This window comes from Canis lupus, chromosome 2 (genome assembly GCF_003254725.2).
Source record: "Canis lupus dingo isolate Sandy chromosome 2, ASM325472v2, whole genome shotgun sequence".
Classification (NCBI taxonomy): Eukaryota; Metazoa; Chordata; class Mammalia; order Carnivora; family Canidae; genus Canis; species Canis lupus.
Window position 1 is genome coordinate 1355246 of NC_064244.1, and position 13956 is coordinate 1369201.

The 13956-nt window shown below is 36.4% G+C and overlaps 1 pseudogene; it reads left to right on the forward strand.

The window, feature by feature from the left end:
• LOC112678995 (60S ribosomal protein L36-like) overlaps positions 1-9638 on the forward strand; it is a 53808-nt pseudogene extending 44170 nt beyond the window's left edge.
• Positions 9639-13956: the final 4318 nt, after the last annotated feature.

Consider the following 13956-nt stretch of genomic DNA (forward strand, 5'->3'; position numbering starts at 1 on the left):
AATTCATTTTGGAGAACACATATTTTGAAAATAAAACTAAAACATTCGAGAACATTTTCCTCAGAATGGTTTTTAACCTTTCAGAAACTCTAAGGTGAATGAAAATTCTTCAAAGCAAAATGAGTATACTATTCCTTCTTTTATTCTATGCCTATATCAAAACCAAGAGTTGAAGGAGAGTAAAAGGGGAGAAGGTATTGGAATGCACCAATTTTAGTCCAGTTTGTTGAGGCAGGCTTTTTGAAATTAGTGGAGTTTTAGTTTAGGTAATGACACAGATCAAAAATTAAGCACACCAAGGTTGAAGGTGGTAACTCAAGAATAAAATGTCCTGATCCAGGCAGAGCTCAGAGATGAAACAGAAAGAATAAATAGAAAAGCCAATCTGATTTTCCTTCATCCATTCAATCAGAAGCTTGGATTCAGAGCTAGACACAAACATCTCTTCTCTGAGTTTACAAAATCTATCTTATGCCAAAATCTGGACTCTCACTACAGTTTGCCACAAACTGTTTTTCTTTTTAGCAACAAAATATAGTAACAAGATATATCAAGAAGACATAGATTCTCTACTAAACTATCATTATTCAGCTAGTTCATGCTTCCTTCTAAGGTTGAGTTAGAAGATACTAGTCATAATGATTTCTGAAAAATTCAAGAATGAAGATTTAGAGGAAAAAGAAAATTTAGGTTTGCTTTTGTTCCAAAAGCATCCTTGATGGAGAAATAAATTAATTTATAACAAAAATATAAGTTCACCAAAAGAATAAAGCTCTAAAACAAGCAAACAAAAAAAATGTACATCTTTTTGGTCTATGATTTCGGCCAAAAGATCCAAAGCAACTCACTGCCCTGGCTTGCCTAATCATCTCAGCTAAACACTTAGCAAGTAGGTCAGTTTGAGATGCCAGGAGGCATCACAGAGAGTTGCTATTTCAACCACCCTACTTTGCAGATAGGGAACCAAAGATGCAATGACTTCCCCAAAAAGAAATTGAGGGCTTCACAGCACCCAGGCAAGAACGCAAATTGGGGTCTTCCTTCTCCAAGAAACTGTGCTCTCCTGGAAAGACATTCCTCAGTCAGAAAAAAAAAAAAAAAACAACAACAAACCCAGTTGTCATCACCAGAACATTTTTAAATTAGTAGATTTTAACTGATGGAAAGAATAAGTGAAGTTATAGGATTTTGATAATTTGATTAAACAATGTTTACTTTTTCTTCTGTAAAGTCTTGTCATGGGTCCACTTGTTAGGAATTTATTTAGTAAAATAGATTCTCAATTTACCTTTGGAAACACAGTTCAATTTTCTTAAGCAAAATAAATGCAAATCTGCACCAAACTTCATTTTTATCTTATGAACTGAAATATATTCTCCTCATCTTTCACAAGAATTTGTGAAGTCTGGACCACTTATTTCAGAAGTCATCAAGATGTAATAAATGGAGCCCACATGATAACTGCATTGTGTTTCTAATTCCATTGGCAACTTTATATGTACAATACTTGTAGTCCAAAACTGAGAATTTTGCCTTTAATCTTCTACTTCCGCATAATTATTAAGTATATAGCCTCAAAACATGCAAATTTATACTACTGAATGGAAAAGGAAAAAATGTAGTTAGAAATTCTGTAAAACTCCTGGGAAAGAAAAGGAAAGTTTAGTCTAATAGCTTTTGCATATTGGAATTTGCTGCATCTTCTGAACAAATATTTATGGAAACATAATCAAGACTTTTTCAAGCTTCCCACTTCCTTTTTAGCATTCTCTTCCAATGTCGTCATAATAAATTTAGCATTACATTCATTTGTCCACCTTGCTTCTTATTTAAAAAACATCTGAATGTACATAAAGCAAAATCAGATTGATATTGTCAAATTTAATATCTGTGAGTTCAAATAAAAATAATCACTGGTCCAACAAAAACTGCAACATGCAGCTATTTTATGGATTTCAATTACAGAAAAAACTATAAATACAAGACACAGAAACTCTGGACAAATCACACCATTATTCCAATTGCCTTAGCAGTTTGTCTAAGCACATGAAAAAAAAATCTATGAGACCACAGGTTAACAAATATAAGATTTACAAAAGATAAATTAAGAGCAATATGAACATGTCATCTCTTTCTAATCCAGTAAGAATTCCTTTCATAACAGACCAATGATTGTATAGTTTAAAATGCTACAATTCCTTCCCAACTTTTGTCAAAAATATATTGATGTCTCCCCATATTAACTACTCTACCTCTACCTTTTTCTCTGAACCCATCAAAAGAATATTATTATAAAATGGGGGGGATTAAAATGAAGCTAAAAATGGGAAGAGGGAAAGAAGACAGGAGGAAAAACCCTGAGTCTAAGAGACTCTATATGATTTTCAACCTTCAATTTAATTTGCTCAGCTATTGTGACACTAAGTGACCCATTGGATCCTGCACACTGGGCCTAAAATGACCATTCTGTGATTGATGCATTAATAGCTGATCTGATTGACCATGTTGATCAGCCCTAGAGAAATATCTACTGATTTAAAACCAGTCCTGGGCTTATGTATTTATGAGTCCATAAGGAATATTCAGTTTCACTTGGTAACATTAGACAGAAAAATCATATTATTAAGAAGGTCAGCAATCAAACAAATGAACATTTAGAATTTTGACTTGTCTTGCCAACCATTTAACTCATTCCTTCCTTTCATAAAAATAGAAACTCATTCTTTCCTTTCATAAAAATAGAAACTTTATACAGAATAAGCAGTCAACTTGGCCTTTGGAGACCTTCTATCATTCCTTAAAGATAGTTTGGTACCAACTATACACAAATATTTCTTTCCAGACAGAAAATTAACAACCTTACTATCTTGGATCATCCTATTTCTCTAGCTTTAAAGTTCTTCTTGTTTATTTTGTAAATTGACCCTATTCCTTGGGTATTCACACCCATTTCCTTCTTCTCTATAGGAACTTCTAGCCTTTCTCTTTCATGATCTATGTCAGTGGTCCTCAACCAGGATAATTTGGCACCCCAGGGGATATTTGACATTATCTGGAGATACCGCTGGTTGTCACAACTTGGGCAGAAGGGTATGGGGGCATTGCTACTAGTACCTGTAGGATAGAGGCCAAAGATGCTGCTGACCATTTCACTCAACAAAGGAAAACCCTCCCAACAGAGAATTATCTATCCCAAAGCTCAGTAGTGCCAATACTGAGAAACCCTAACCTATATGATGCTGTTCATCTAGCCTTTGAAGACCAATAAATGTGATGGGATGCTCTGCCTTGGCTTTCCCAGCAGCTGTTTAAATACAGATCAAATCTCTCTCTTTTCATCAACATATAAAAAGGATTTAGTCATGAGACTGCATGAGTTGTCCTGGGAAATGAGTATAGATATTAATTTTTAAATTGTTTTAAGAGGTCAAAGAACGGTGTCCTGGGCCAGGCACTCCAGCATGTAGAGATTGAGGAGATGAGGAGGATCCAGCAAAGGAGGCTGAGAAGAGAGGCCACAGGGGTAGGAGGAGGTCAGGGCAATGGTGTCCTGGAAGCCAAGTGCAGACAGTGTTCTAGCAGAGTGATCAACTGATCCAATGCCTGATAAGTCAGGCAAGTTGTGGACTGAGAAATGGCCAGTAGACACCACTTTGTGGAACCATGAATGACTTTCATTACAGCAGTTTGACGGAGCAGCAGGGGCAGAAGCCTGACTAGCAAAGTGTTCAAAAGAACACCCAGTGAAAACTGAGAAGGGCATCCACAACTTTCAAGGAGAATGCCCCCTAAGTCCCATCCTGAAGAGTCTTTTGTTGTTGTTGTTTACCCTTTAGTCACCTTTAGGAGACTTTCTCCCCATCAGTTATTTCAGAAGTATCTGCCATAGACAACACCTTTGATTTGGCCTTATAATTTGAACAGCTCTTTCCTAATTAGAGCAAAACAAAAGGTATTTTTTAAAATCCTGCTATGACCCAATGTTTTAAGAAATACTTCCAGCTCACATACCATAACCTTCAGGCTGAATCCCCTCGCACTTGTCAAATGACCCTGACATCTGTCTGGTTGACTTGTATCTGCATCTTGCCTCAATGTCTAGCTTCTTAGACAATATTTTGTTTGGACTTTGCCTACATTTCTGCTTTAACCTTTCATCCTAGATTTTTATTATTGGTTGGTTATTACAAACTCCAGACTCTACAACATGTGGACTGAGCCATTCTGACCCCTGCCCCCAGCTCAGGCTCCAAGGTGTCCCAGCCCTAACGCAGCATTTCAAGTCCCTCTACTTCCAGGCTTTTTAAAGAGTACAATACTATCTTTAACTAAATTCCAGACCACAAATCTTTTAATAAAGCAAAGGTCTCATTTTGGATCTCTTATGACTGATTTGATCTTATTTATATCATCTTACTTATTTTAATAATGTTTCTTAGAGGTTTTGTGGGGGGGCGGTGTTTACAGACTGCATAGTTGGCAGAATTTGTGTTTTTAATTCTTATGATAGCCAACCAAGTTTTCCAAAACAATTCTTATATATGCATTTAATTAGCAATAACAAAGCAATTTGTATTGAAGTATAATTGATATGCAATATCCTATTGATATTGATATTTGATCCTATTGATATTCTGATTTGATATTTTTATGCATTACAAAATGATCCCCATGATAAGTCTAGTTACCATCGGTTATCATGCAAAGTTATTACTTATTGACTATATTCCCTATGCTATACATTTTATCCTCATGACTTACCTATTTTATAATTAGAAGTTTGTACCTCTTAATCCCTTTACCCATTTCACTCGCTCCCAATCCCTGCCTTTCTGGTAACCAACAGTTTGTTTCCTGTATCTATAAGCGTATTTCTGTTTCATTTTGTTTGTTTTGGTTTTTAGATTCCACATACAAGTGAAATCATAGGGTATTTGTATTTCTCTCTCTATTTCACTTAACATAATATCCTTTAGGTCCATCCGTATGGTTGCAAATGGCAAGATTTCATCCTTTTTTATGATTAATATCCCACTGTGTATATACATATGTAAACAATGATTAATATTCCATATATACACACAGTACATTGTCTTTATCGATTCACCTATTGGTTACTTCTATCTCTTAGCTATTATAAATAATATTGCAATGAACATAGGGTACATATATCTCTTGGAATTGATGTTTTTGTTTTCTTCAAATAAATATCCAGAAGTGGAATTGCTATATCATATGGTAGTTTTATTTTTAATTTTTGGAGCCACTCCCTACTGTTTTCAATAGCCATTGCACTAAATTGCATTCCCACCAGCAACATATAAGGGTTTCCTTTTCTCCACATCTTCAACACTTGTTTTTTGTCTTTGTGATAATAGCCAATCTGACAGGGGTGAGGGGGTGAGGTAATATCTTATTGTGGTTTTGATTTGCATTTCCCTGATGATGAATGATGTTTAGCATCTTTTCATGTGCCATCTGTATGTCTTCCTTAGGAAAATGTCTACTGAAGTCCTCTACCCATTTTTTAATTGGGTTGTTTTTGGTTTTTGATATTTAGTTGTGTATGTTCTGTATATATTTTGGATATTAATCCTTTGTCAGATGTATGGTTTGAAAATATCTTCTCCCACTCAGTAAGTTGCCTTTTCATTTTGTTGATCATTTCTTGCACTGGGAAAAACCTCTTTAGTTTGATGTAATGCCATTCATTTTATCTTTTGTTGCCCTTGCTTGAGGAGCCTGGTCAAAAAAAACAAAACAAAACAAAACAAAACAAAACCATTACTAAGATCAATGTCAAAAAGCTTACTGCCTATGTTTTCTTCTAGGATTTTAATGGTTTCAGTTTTTTCATTTAGGATTTGTTTTTAAAGATTTTATTTATGAGAGAGAGAGAGAGGAAGAGACACAAGGCAGAGGGAGAAGCAGGCTCCATGCAGGAAGCCGACTTGAGACTTGATCCCTAGTCTTCAGGATCACACCCTGGACTGAAGGCGGCGCTAAACCGCAACCGCTGAGCTACCAGGACTGCCCTCATTTAGGATTTTAATTCATTTCGTTTTCCTGTATGGTGTAAGAAACTGGTTCAGTTTCATTCTTTCACATGCTGTCTTTTTCCCATGTATATCCTTGTCTCCTTTCTCATAGATTAATTGACCATATGATGGTGGATTTATTTCTGAGCTCTCTGTTCTGTTCCATTGACCTGTGTGTCTGTGTTGATTCCAGTACCATACTGTTTGGATTACTATAGCTTTGTAGCACAGTTTGAAATCCAGGAGCATGATACCTTTCTTTGTTCTTCTTTATCAAGATTTCTTTCATCAATGCCTTATAGCTTTCAGAGTACAGACCTTTCACTTCCTAAGTTACATTTGTTCAACTAGGTGTTTCATTCTTTTGTAAATGGGATTGATTTATTAATTTCTCTTACTAATGAGCTTTAATAGCTCATTACTAGTGTATAGAAAAACAACTGATTTCTGTATGTTAATTTTGTATCCTGTGACTTTATTGAATTATTTCTTGACCTTTTTGGTGGAGTCCTTAGGGTTTCCTATATACAGTATCGTGTCATCTAAAAATAATAATAGTTTGACTTCTTCCTTTCCGATTTGGATGGGTTTTGTAAGGGGTTTTCTGGTTTGGCTTTTTGTTTTTGTTTTTGTTTTGCCTATTTGTTGTGTCTGGGACTTGCAATACTATCTTGAGTAAAAGTGGCAAAAATGGGCATTCTTGCTTTATTCCTGATGTTAGAAGAAAATCTTTTAGCTTTTCATCCTTCAGAATGTTAGCTATGGACTTGTCATATGTAGCCTTTATTATGTTAAGGTATATTCTTTCTATACCCACTTTATTAAGAGTTTTTATCATTAAATATATATTGAATTTTGTCAAATGCTTCTCTGTATATCTATTGAGATGATCATATGTTTTTAAATCTTTGTTTTCTTGATGTGTTATATCACAAAAGCAGTATTTTTTGGTCTTTTTTTTTTTTTTTTTTTGGTATATTTTTTTATTGGAGTTCAATTTGCCAGTATATAGTATAACACCCAGTGCTCATCCTGTCAAGTGCCCCCCTCAGTATTTTTTGGTCTTTATAGAAGTTAAGAAACTTGGAACTTTTGCACTAACCCACCAACCAACATAGTCTTTATCAATTTTATTTGGAAATATAAATGTCATATTTTATGAAATGTAGATTGTTTCTTTAAAATATCTCTGTATATGTAATTCTTATTTGTAATTACCTATAGTTCCACAGCTCACTTTCAGTCCTTTCCAAGTAAAGTTCTTTGTTTTGTTTTATTTTTCATTGTTGTAGAAAATGTTTTTGACTAGTTTATGTAGGTAAGGTAGTTGGATATTTCCTGGATGACTGCACTTTTTTTTTTTAATTTTTATTTATTTATGATAGTCTCACAGAGAGAGAGAGAGAGAGGCAGAGACACAGGCAGAGGGAGAAGCAGGCTCCATGCACTGGGAGCCCGATGTGGGATTCGATCCCGGGTCTCCAGGATTGCGCCCTGGGCCAAAGGCAGGCGCCAAACCGCTGCGCCACCCAGGGATCCCATGACTGCACTTTTAATTGAAGATTTTTATTGAGCTAATTGTAAGGTCACATGCAATTGAAAGAAAAAATACAGACTAATTCTATGTACCATTTACCTAGTTTTCTCAATTGTAATATTTTGCAAAATGATATCACAATCAGGATTTTTATGTTTATAGAATCCACCAATCTTATCCAAATTTCCCCATTTTTTACTTGTGTCTGTGTGTGGACACACGTGCACACTACAGTTTTTTTTTAAGATTTCATTTCAATTCAAGCTAGTTAACATATATTGTATTATTTGTTTCAGTGGTAGATTTAAGGATTCATCACTTGGATATAACACCCAGGGCTTATTACATCAAGTGCCCTCCTTAATGCCATCACCCAGTTACCCCATCGTCCCACCTACCTCCCCTCCAGCAACCCTGTTTGTTTCTTATAGTTAAGAGTCCCTTACAGTTTGCCTTCCTTTCTGTTTTTATTTTATTTTTAATTCCTCTCCCCTCTGTTCATCTCTTTTGTTTCTTAAATTCCATATATGAGTGAAATCATATAGTATTTATCTTTCTCTGCCTTACTTATTTTGCTTAGCATAATACAATGTCGTTCCATTCACACACTATACAGTTTTATCACTTGTGTAGATTCATGTATCTACCACCACCATCAAAATATAGAACAGCTCCATCATGGCATGGATCCCTACAGTTGCCATTTTAAATCACACCCACCTTACACTCTTAACCTTTGGCAAACACTAACTTGCTTTCCAAATTTCAAAAATGTTATATAAATAGAATCATAAACTTTGGGGATTGGTTTTTCACTCATTATAATTCCCTGAAGATTAATTCAAATTGTTTTAATAATTAATTGAGTGTATTAATAATTTGTTCCTTTTTTATTGCTGACAAACTGTACCACAGTTTGTTTAACCATTTGCCTATTGAAGGACACCAAGGCTGCTTCCAGTTTGGAGCTCTTAAAAGTAAAGCCGCTTTAAAAAAAAAAAAAAGTAAAACTGCTTGAACATCAGTGTACAGGTTTTTGTGTGAACATAAATTTTCATTTCTCTGTTATAACTGCCTAAGAGCATGATTGTTAGGATAAAGACAATAGCATGTTTTATTTTTTTAAGACACAGACAAGCTATTTCCCAGAGTGCCTATACCATTTCATGTTCCACCAACAATGTATGAGTGATCCAGCTTTTTCACATTCTTGCCAACATTTGGCATCATCACTTTTTTTACTTTAGCTGTTTTGATAAATATGTAGTAATATCTCATTGCAGTTTTAATTTGCATTTCCCTGATGGCTAATGATGTTGAACATCTTTTCATGGGCTGGTTTTCCATCTGTATACTGACTCTGTTGAAATGTCTGTTCATGTACTTTATGTATTCTCTAATAACATTGTTTAGTTTTTTACTGTTGAGTCTTAAGAGTTCTTTATATATTAGACACTAATCATTTGTTCAAACCTATTGGTATTAGGTTTACCAATACTTTTGCCCAGTATGTAGTTCGTCTTTTCCCTCTCTTCACATGAGCTTTCACAGAGTAAAAGTTTTTAATCTTGATGAGGCACAATTTATTAATTTTCCCTATTATGGATTATACTTTTGTTGTTTTATCTATAAACTCTGCCTAACTCCTAAAGATTTCCTTTTATTTTTTTCTAAAAGTTTTATAGTTTTACACTCTACATTTAAGTCTTTGGTCCACTTTGAGTTAATTTTTACGTAAGGCATAAGTTTTAGGTCAAGATTTCTATTTTGCTTACAGATATCCAATTGCTACAGAAACATTTATTGAAAAAGCACATCAAGTTCGTGCGGGACAGGATCCGGGAGGTGTGCGGCCTCGCCCCGTGCAGCGGCGGGCCATGGAGCTGCTCAAGGTGTCCAAGGACAAGCGCACCCTCAGGCTCATCAAGAAGCGGGTCGGGACGCACGTCCGCGCCAAGAGGGAGACAGAGGAGCTGAGCAACGTGCTGGCGGCCATTCGGAAAGCGGCCCCCAAGAAGGACTGACCCCCCTCCCCACCCCGTAATAATAAAGCCTTCTCGGAACCTCGGGGTCTTGTGCTGGTCCGGGCGCACCAGGAGGGTCGGGGTCAGGGTGGGGGTCGGGGCGCTGCACAGACACGCGGGCAGCGGGCAGTACTGGAAAGGGTTTTAATCATCATTAAAAAAAACAAAACAAACAAAAAAAAAAACACTCCTTTTCATAGAAAAGCCTTTCTTGGCATCATTCATAATCGACAACTTGCCTGGGTGCAAAAGGCTTGGTCATTTCAGTGAGCATACAGGCTACATGGTCCTAACAATGTCATATGTTTAGGTGAGGAGGGCACTTGATGTAATAAGCCCTGGGTGTTATATCCAAGTGATGAATCCTTAAATCTACCACTGAAACAAATAATACAATATATGTTAACTAGCTTGAATTGAAATGAAATCTTAAAAAAAAAAACTGTATGCAAAGGGAGTAATCAGCACTTACCAAGAAGTCCAGCAACTCAGGTTCATTCAGAGACCTAGACTCCTTTCTTATGCAGACCCAGCAAGTCCTCCAGGTACTGATCTTCTCCCAAAAGTCCAGGCTGACATTCCAGTTTGAGGAAAGGAACAAAAGAGCCCAAACCAAGCAGTCTCAAGAGGGTGACTTGACACATCAATTCTGATCCTATCTTACTTGCCCACACCGTCACATGAGCACACCCAAGTAGAAGCAAGGCTGTGAAATGTAATGTCTATCTGGAAAGATAGGTGACCAGCCAAAACCAAAGGTTTCTGTTTTGAAAAAGAAGCAAGGAAGAGTGAATGCTAGGGATAGTGATCTGTTTCTGCCCCAACAGGTTTGCTTACTTCTCTTCAAAGTTCTTTGTTTCAGGCCAAATTTTCTTCTTTTATTTACTGTTCTTTTCTTTAAGATTTATTTATTTATTTTAGAGAGAGAGAGAGAGAGCACAAGCAGGAGACACAGAGCGAGAGGAAGAGAGACTCTCAAGCAGACTCAATGCTGAGGGCAGAGCCCAACGCAGGGCCCGATCTCACAACCATGAAATGGCAACCATGAGACCATGACCTAAACTGAAACCAAGAGTCAGGCACTTGGACCCAATGGACTATGCTGTCCATCTAGATGCCTCTTGTATTTGCTATTTTAAAGGTGTGTCTACAGTTATCCTCATGGATTCATGGCTTTCTTTCCTAAATGCTTATAGAATTTTTTTTTTTTTGTCTCCAGTGTTTAAAATTTTGGTATGATCTCTAGGAGTGGGTCTTCAATAATTTTACCTAGATCATTTTAAATATTTTCATTGAAGTCTTTTTTAGGTCAGGAAAATTTTCTTCAAGGTTTCTTATTATTTATATTAAATTTGCTCTGTTTTATCAGCAAGTTTATTTTCCCTTGACTTATTTTCCTTATTCTAATTATCCATTGACTGTATCTCTGATAAGTGCCCTCCATAGCTATTATTTTTTTCTCTTATGTTTTCATCTCTCTCGCATTTTCCTTTTTGTTTTCTAAAAATTCTTCAAGTTTGCTTTCTGTTTCACTGATTTGATTTTCTTCACTTAGATATCTATTCACTGCATTTATTGAATTTCTTGTTTCTTATAATAATTTTTTTTCAGAAAAATGTGACCATTTCAAAAATGAATCAGAAAAATATGTTTTCTATGCTCCCTCCATTCATAGGGAGATTTATGCATTCCAGTTATTGAGTATTGCCAAATAAAAATGAATTTGGTTGTGTTCCAAATTCACAAAGCAACCTTTGATCCAATGTAAATGAAAAGAAAATTGAGTCAGTACAAAATGATTTAGTTGGGCAAGGGGTAGAAGAAGGGGATTTTGTTTTTATCTTTCTTTAGTTGTCTTCTGCTATGGTTTGGAAGGTAGATACTCTGCTATTAATCCAGGTGAAATGGACACCTTACAGATCATGGTGTGTATAACCACACAGGAATCCTCACTTCTATATTAAATAGATGGGTCTCCAAAAGAAGCCCTCCTCCAGGCTTTCATTATGTGTGGCAGCCATGTGAAGATCAAGTAAGGGAGCCTTAAAAACTGTTGGGATCCTAAAGCTATTGGTTCACATAGGTCAGGAGAAGACTAAGAATTGGACATCCTGAAGTTCTATAAATCCATTTCCATTTACTACCTGTGCCCCTGATGAAGATATTCTCACTTTTCAGTGGCAGAATTTATCCATAAGTTAGGTTGGGCACTCCTATGATCTACAGCTATGCGATAGTTTTGCTAAGGAGTAGTGCCATTATTTTGACTTTTCCGGTTTTTTTCTCCCTTCAGTCCAAGCCCATCAGCAGATATACAGCAGAAATTTCTCTAGGTTTCTATTATGTATATATAGCAAAAAGTTTGAGAGAAAGGGGAGGGAGATAGAGAGGAAGGGAGAGAGAAGAAAATTGGTTATTTTAATGGGCATTTATGGGTGGGTAAGTTCTATGTCTCTAGATCACCAATACCCAAATATACCCAAATATCCTGCCCTACTACTTAAAATGCCCAACTGTGTCCAAACTGCAATATATCAATGGTCACCTATAGTTAAATTAGGCATAAATCTATTCAACTGCACCCCTACCATAACTCCCTCCTCCAGATCTTCCCTCCCCCTGGTTTTGTAGTTTCCAGTCCCAGTGCAGACATATACCCCAGGAGAACTCATTCTGTGTGACCTACCAGTCAGCCATCAGTTCCTCAGGTTCTGAACTCAAGGCTCGAGGTGGGCCACAAGCACTCACTGGTACCAGACTGCAATAAAATGCCTTGTCTGACTCTTTACTTAGTAGATGTGGTGTGTTTTCCCCCTAATGTTAAAACCAGATTCAAAATGGTCCAAAATAAGCAATTTGCTGTCATTAGATATTTCCCGTATGCCACAGAAAGAATTCACACACCATACCTATACCATCAGGAATCCAGAAAGCTCTTACATTCAACCCTTACAGCCAGTTGCTATTCATAAAGGCTGTTCAGCACCTTCAGGTCACTCATGAATTACTTTAGTTATTCAGGAATTGAACACCTTTGAGACCTTTGGGTCCCTGTTATAGTACAGAGCCAAGTATTGTATTACAAGTGCAAATATTAATCATAGCAATTAGGCAGGGAAGGGAGGTGTCAAGCCAGTTCATGGTTCCTGGAACAGAGTTAGGTTACCACACATGTATTACCCAGAATATTGTTGTAGTCAGCTTCTTTAAGGCCATATTGGGACCTCAGATGCCTATCTTTTAATTTCCTTGATAGTTTTTACATCCTGAACTGCTATTCTCCCAATAGTGACAACAAAAAATACTATTTTAGTCTGCATTTGGGTCACCTATCTTACACCGGCCATTTTAATTATGTAAAATATAAACCAGCCTCAAAAAATGCCAATCCAAAATGTTTTTTAAACACTTTACATGTGGACAATGCTTTTACCTAAGCACATTCTCTTCTTTCACTTCTAGAAAGGCACATGCCATGCAGCCAGGTGCTAAACTATTCAGGAAGTGCAACATAAGTTCAGTGAAAAAAGAAGTCCCAGGGGCACAGTAGTGGAAACACTGTATGAAGAATTCAGGCCTTAAGTGAGACTCTGAAAGATAAGTGGGCTATAGAGAGGTGGCTGGGAAGGAGGACATATTGTGACTGGAGGAACAGCATATATAAAGGCATGGCAATCAAATAATTATATCAAACATATAGAAGATATTGCTCTGTGAGATAAACAAAGAGAATAAAATCTGTCCTTAAGAAGTATAGAAACTGGTTGGAAAAATACATACAGAGTTAGCAATACATTTCAGAGTTATAGTAGCCATAAAAAGCATTTCTGGATAGAGTTGCTATAAGCAGAGGTGTGGATGTGAGAATGACGGAGAACTGAGAGGTCAGCACATGGGAGTCTGGTGGGAAATTAGGTGAAAGAAGGAAAGTGAAGCCAGTTAGGGTTTACATTTGGTAAATTCAGTCTGTGTATGTCCTTGGTCCAAAAATCAACATGAAGGAAGTCATAGTATAACACTTAAAAGTTTATACAATTACTTCAACTCCATTGAAGTATTGGTCCCCGTCACCACACTGTAAGGCAGTAGACTGATTATTAAACATATTTAAAGTTTAAATGTAAAGTTATTAATTTAAAGGTAAGAAAATCAAGACTCAGATTGATCAATACCCCAGCCACTAGTTTTCTTGATTTTAAGGCCAATTATCTTTCTAATCTTGCTGATTTTATGAGGCATAAAGTTGGGTTCACTTAACTTTTATGGAAGACTTCCTCTCTGTCCAGTCCATTTACATATGTTATCCTAAGATTCCAATAGCACTAGTAGGTATTATTCAGAACTGAAGTGGTAAAGA